Here is a 7,623-nt window from a genome sequence, read left to right as displayed (position 1 = left end):
TTCCAATGAGTATTCCATTGTTTAGTTAAAATGATATTCGCTTCAATTTGACATACGAGTAATGGACAACAATTTAATGGACCACATATATCATTGGTATTATCACGATCACTATGATGTACTGTGATGATATCACCATTCGATGTAATTTTGATATAATCATATATATATTGAAATTTCATTGATGTAATGAATAAGTATGTATAGTTTCTTATATAACTGGATGATAAATTTTCTGCTATATTACCAATTAATGAACCAGCTGGTGTTTCATCAGCAAGATTATAAATCATGACTGGGATTTGAGTACTAATAAATGATTTGAGTAGTAAAATAATTATAAATAAAATAATCGGACAATAATGATGATAGAAATGCATCATGGATTAGTCTCTTTGTGAATGAATGTAATTACTTGTGAAGTAAGGAAATGAAATGGATAAACGAATAGGATAGAGATCAATCAATAAAAACACTTTCAGCTCAAATCGATTTTAATTAGTGTCTATTGTTCTGAAAGCACAAAATATTCTGATCCAACTAATGTATATAGTATATAAGATAAGATACCTTTGCTGTATAGAATAGTGTTATATTGGTGTTTTAAGAGAACCAGACGCTGTTCGGAAGTTCATGTGACAACCCGATCAGTCTGGCTCAATCTCGCTTGCTAGGAGAACCAGACACCATACAGGCGTTAACGCCACAATCTGAATAATACCACACAGGTACCCAGCATCCTGATGAACTATTCGCACCATTCATATACACATATACATCATATGTCTAGTTATTTTGATGATTGTGTTATATTCTGACGAGAATAATGAATGGTAACTGTTGGGATCCATTTATGGACAAATACTATACGTATATTTTTATCGTATTATAGATAAATGATATTCGTGCTCCTCTTATCATAAGCTTTATTTGGATCTATGAACTATAATTATACGATTTACGATTCTTGAATCATGCGTTGTCTATTAATCACTACGTCCCTCACTCACAGCCACATTTGGCCAAATCCTGTACAAATGTGTACTTTCTTTTTTATGGTACGTTGTGGTCTATTTGATTGGTATATAAACAGAGGCTGAGACAGCTGTCCACGACTTAACTGACTGGGTTAGGTGGGTAGCAGGACTAATAACGACTCTTGACTGCTCGTACGGGTTTTATGCGTCATTGATCCGGTCAATAATTCACTGTTCTATAGACGATGACTAGGTATATGGTTGAAGTGGTTGATAACCAGGATGAGGATAAGATCAAAATACAACTATAGTAAACAAATAACTAGATGATTTCCTGGAGTTGAAGTTTCAAAAAAATTTCTTAACTTATTTTATGTTTGGTTTACCGTTCTGATTCTATCCTTTAGACTATCAATTCACATGTCCAAACAATGATAGTCCAACAGTGTGTACCATGATCTGTGTTGAACAATATATCTGAAGATATGAGTTTACTCTTAAATGTTTTCAATTATTGAAATACTGGAATCAGATATTAGTATGATTATTCATCTACAGAGTCTTCAATATGATGAAACATGATGCTGATCATTGCGTAGAATATCGTCATAAATTGTATCAAACAAAGTACTGTCTTCATTCGTATCTCAGTCAACCAATTCCACATCTCGATTGGGAGGGTAGTAGACGTAGTTTGATGTGTGTTACTAATATCAACAGATATATGTAATATGTATCACCAATCGGTAGTAGAATGTTTGGTCACAGAAAGTTGAGAAAACCAACGACAATAGGATGAGAACACAGAGCATTTGGTATGGAATACATACTACTAATCACTTATTCAGATTATGAATATCATTCATTGGTACTGTCATTCAAATACATCTAACGCTACATTCATTGACACTTTAGTATTATTCAACACTTATCAGTAAGGTGTATCCTTAAGAATTCTGACCATATCATTCATCTTTATAATCCAAGATATAGCCATCTAACTATTCAAACTTTATGCAGACTTAAGAAAGACTATCTTCCTCTTGATATTTAGTTACATACGCGCTTACTTACGCCTGTAACTCTTCATAGAGCACAGGCTGCCAACCAGTATTCTCCAACCCACTAACTCTGTTCTAGGCCTCCTTTGCTAGTTTCATCCAATTCTTGTTCATTTTACTCATGTCTGTCTCCATTTTCCGGCGTAATGTGTTCTTTGGTCTTCCTCTTTTCCTTTGGCCTTCAGGATTCCATGAAACAGCTAGTCTTTTGACGCAATTGGGTGCTTTCCTCAATGTGTGTCCTATGCACTTCCAGCGCTTCTTCCTAAGTTCTTCCTCTACTGGTATCAAGTTTGTTCTTTCTTAGTTACTTAAATGTTAATCATATTTACTCAACTCTAAAGACTGATGAAATACAGTATCGGATATTGATCAATGATTCTATTGTTTAGTTAACTTAGATAACTTTAGTTGTCTTCAAGTGTTACATTTTCTATTATCTAATTAGTAATTGTAACAATATAATGTAACAATATTGATCAGGATACAAAAACAAAAATAATCAATAAGCATTATGGATAGTAGCTAAGAGTAGAATAAAGGATACACGTTTCACCCTAATTCGGACTCGTCAACTGGAAGTATCTACATATCAGAGTTGATGATAACTCCGGGACTCGAACCCAATATTGTTCACTTCAAACGCCATTGTGTTAACTACTAAGCTAGTGAGTCTTGATAGCCACTTGGTTATGCATTAGGATGAAGTTTAAATTCACATGGTATTTTTGTTTACTTGAATCTTCCGATTGATATTTATGACCGCAATTGATTAGTCTCTTATTAGCATGTGTGCATACTTCGCGTTTTGCCTCGAAATTGCCCTAATTCACAAGCATGATAAGCAAAGATGGATAGTGGCTAGAAGTGAAATCCAGAGAACACGTTTATTTTTATTTAGGAATCATCAGCTGGATGTGCCGGCATCTCATAGTTGATGTCCACTTCAACCAGGACTCGAACACAGTAAAATTCGTTTCAAATGCCTTGTGTTACCTGCATAGCTAGTGAGCTTTAATAGCCACTTGCTCGTGCTACGGCTTTAAGTCTAAACTCATTTGTACCGTTGTTTACTTGAATCTTTCCATTGATGTTCAGCACCGAAATTGATCAGTCTCTTCTTAGTATATGTACATCTTGTGTGTGTTGCCTCAAAATTGCCTTAATTTATAAGCATTCTAAGCAACGATGCATAACTGATAGTAGTGGAATCCAAGTCACACGTTTCGTCTTATTTGAGAATCATCAACTGAATATACCTACATTCCAGTGTTCACCTGTCACTCCAGAATTCGGACCCATTATCTTTCAAAAACTTTTCGTTATTATTAAATATTTTCAGAAGGGTTTTGTGAAGATTTTATTAATTTCAGAGTTTGAGATCATGAGTTAACTGAAGCTAGACCACCATAAAAAACTTCGAAGCACTAGACAGTCGTTTCGTCCCACTGTGGGACTCCTAAGCAGTGCGCATCTAAGATACTGTCCCTCGCGAGATTACAACCCAGGCCCTATCAGTCTCTCACGCAAGCGCATAACCACTACACCACTAAGCCGGACCGCACCCAACAGTGTTAATGTCTAACTTCAACCAATACACGAAATTGCGCCACGGTGCACCAATGTCTTCAGTGAGTTGATATCTCACAACAGACTTTGTTGAACTTCACTGGTAACAGCTTCTCATTAGAACCTCAGGAAATGCCTCTTGAATTCAGTCACTAGTGTGGAGTCCCATACTAGCATGAAACGGCCGTCCGGTGCTTCCATGTTTTCCATGGTGATCTAACTTCAATTGACTCATGATTTCAACTATTGATATTCTTAAATATTTTTCTTTAAAATGGCCATATTTCTCTTTATTTCTCTGTCTATTCATTAAAACAATAACAACAAAAAAAGAAAAAAACTTCATTGATCATAGTTCTTTATTATTTTTCTTCTTTATTTTCATCATGAATACGAAAATTAATATCTACACGTTATACGAAGATAATTTATCTAATTTTGTGTCTCTTAGAGATAAGAGAAACAATCTGGTGGTGGGGTTATTTTCACATTTGCAACCTCCATATAAATTTAGAATAACCTTTCAATGAATTAGGTGTGTTTTTCTTTCCTTTTTCTCTTTTTTTCTATAATGGATATTCTCTGAAGAATAAGCCTACACTAAGGTACGAAATATCCAATCTTTGTCTATTCATTTACATATCTAAAAATATATTATTATGATTAATAACAAATAGGGTTCACTATAGCGCGAAATTTATTCATTTATTTATTTGAATAATTAGAGTTTTTGACATGATAGCTCATGTCAGTTCGTGATGGAAACCCACTTTCCCTCCGCCCCTAAATTTGATTCTTAACCCTTAACCATCAATTGTAAATCATAATCTTTAATTTTCACACAGGTTTATAACCCTCATTTGACTTGGTGGACAGTATTCAACTCACTTCAATGTTACTCATAATTCATCCACAGATTATACGTCTTATCAATAAATCAATTAGAAAAAACAGACATCGTATTTTCACTGATTTCACTAATGATATCAAATTGAATAGCCAAATACATTAGAATTCCTCTGGGAAGAAAGAGATAAAGAGAATGAGAGAGTTCGTAAAAAAACCGATAAATTTTTCATATCATTGATATAATTAGTTGAATCTTTAAGTTTCTTATCAGAAGGGGGAGGGATTGTTATGGATATTATAGTGAATTTTGAAAAGTTGAGCTAGATCAACCAATGAAAATCTGGAAGCGTTGGAGGGATTTTTTTGTCCAGGGATGAGGAAACATTCTATTTCTTGATAAAAATCATCTGGAATAAAAGTTACAAACGATTCCATTAGAACAACAGATTTCATATTTAGATTGAAAGTGTATGTAAATGAAGGGATAGTTTCAAACTATCATCGTCATCATCATCATCAATGTGAAGTAAGTGTAAATCGTTAAACGCTATCCTCCATAAGAAGGTATTCAAAAGTTTATGTGTATTGAACGTGAATACATGTGGGGATAATCAGAGTGTCTAAGTAGTATTTGAGAGCTGTACAGAAATAAATTCATTTGTAAAATATCAATGAATCGTCTCAGAATTCATTGTTCTCGTTCACATTTCATTCATCCTCTTAACCGTCTTCAACGGGGTAACTCACTTTCTACTGACGATACATACTATTTATATCTGTCTATATCAGTAGCACACATCATTAAAGTAATTATATGAATCACGTACGAATAAATCTGTAAGATTCAGAAAAGTGAGAATACTCCAAAAGGAACTGTTATATATTATCACTGAGAGGAAGGGGAATTTGGATATATCTGGAAAGCACTTTAGTTTTGAATAGTAAAGCTAATCTGAATGGAATAATTACCATAAGATTAAAAGGGACAATAAAAAGATACAACTAATGAATTTCTTTTAGAAATTTCAAATGACATGACAATGCTACTTATTTCTTCGATAGATTAGTAGGCAATAGGCAATAGGCAATATTCTATTATTGAGTAGACTATAATTTATGGATGACTTTTGAGTGACCCTAAAATGACCTTGAGAATGTCTACCTAAGTACTAAAGCTAAATGAGGATTATAAACATGTGTGAAGAAACAAAGATTATGATTCACAGTTGATGATTAAAGGTTAAGAATCAGATTCAGGGGTGGAGGGCAATTATGAACTGACATAAGCTATAATGGTAAAACAGTATTTAGTCAAACGGATGAATGAAGTTCGCGCCAACATCTAAGACCTGTTGTCTTATACGTGATTGGTTCGTTCATAAATGATAGTCTTATCAATGAATCATATTATTCAGAACTTGTCGATTTAATACAGTATTAGGTTGACGTAAAGAAGTTTCAATAAATACAAACATATTTTCATTGAGGGATCTCAAAAACTCAAGTCATCGAATTACTAATCAGTGGTAAACTAGTAGACAACTCTGTATTTTTCAAAGTATCAGTTACGGTGACGAACTGATCAGTTCAGAAAGTCAATCAGTCAATCAGCTACAACGTAGAATCAGGCACATATATGCATTAGTCCAGTTTGCCATACCTCATTAGCACAGCAAGATGAACATTGAATTCATAGAAGTAGTTGATCCGATGGTAGTGATATATAGAGGAAAGTTTGTATATAAGGACATAGTACAGGAAGAAAGAATTAGTTCATAGAAAGAAAGATATTAAACGATTTTCATCTCGTAGTTTAAGGGAAGACAAAGAGTGTATACCTACACACCATTATGATCGATTCTGAGTCATATGTCCCAGAGTCTTCAACCATTGGTTACGATAGACGCTCGGACCCCAACCAAGTATTATGCATATACCAACATGGCTCAGACGAGAAGTAAGTGTTTTCAAGCACTGATTATATATAAATATTTATGACAAAAACAACATACCATACATTTTATTGAGTTTAGCATAACTGTCTTGTTTCACCAATCAATTATGAGATCGTAGCTCAAAATGATTCGTGCTAAAGTCCTTGAAAATGACGATAGGTGACAAGTGTACAGATGCTGCCAATAAGAATGTTAGTTCTTTATGGTGTATAGACAATTCTAAACATGAAATAAAATCTTTACTAAACATGAACCACAATTTCTATTGGAGCCTCTCTCAGGCTACTGCCGGTCTCAAGCCTGGATAAAGAAGGAAGTTTGGGCATAGGGTTATTGACCTCATCCGGTAGAAAACTAATTCTTTAAACGCTATACATGTCCCATGGAACTTCTTAAATCATAGAGTATCTTAATGCATATTTGAGCATATGGACATTCATAATGGACAATATACGATTTATTTATATGCTAATTGATCCATATATAGGTACTGTAAATTGTTCAATAGTACTTTGAACTATGACATACGCTGAAGCCTTACATTTCCAATCACAATATTACTACTCACATGTAATAAGTAACAAGAGTAAAATGGCACAAATTATGATTTCAACATTATTTGTTCCATTCATGAGTCAATTGAAGTTTGACCACGATGAAAAACCTGAAAGCACTTCATGGCCACTTCGTTCTACTGTGGGACTGCTCAGTAGTACAAATCTATGCACCTGCTCACGAGATTCGGACCCAAAACGTCTTGGTCTCACACGCGAATACTTAACCTATAAGACCATTAAGTCGGCCGATATCTAACGGTATTCATGTCTATGTTAAAAATGATCCTATTATTATTATGATCATTATTTCATTGTATACATTAAACATATATATATATATATTACTTACTTGTTCAACAATTCAATGGTTATACGTTCCAGATAAAGATCTCCTTTGTTGAAACATGTGAATGATAGGAACTTTTATATAATCGATGAATATATATAGTCAACTTTGAAACATTTCTCAAATATGTTTATCATGTATTTGTGTGTGTGTGTCTGTGTCTGAGTTTTTGTAGTTCGTTGTACAAATATATTTATGTTCTTTTTCTTTTTTTCTCTTTTCATCTTTTCTTTTTTCACTTTTCTTCCTTTCTATTTCTTTTCTTCTTTTCTCTTACTTATGAAAACATTCAACAAAAATGTTGAAATT

Source organism: Schistosoma haematobium, chromosome 2 (genome assembly GCF_000699445.3).
Source record: "Schistosoma haematobium chromosome 2, whole genome shotgun sequence".
Taxonomy (NCBI): Eukaryota; Metazoa; Platyhelminthes; class Trematoda; order Strigeidida; family Schistosomatidae; genus Schistosoma; species Schistosoma haematobium.
Note: the sequence above shows the minus strand (reverse complement) of the source record.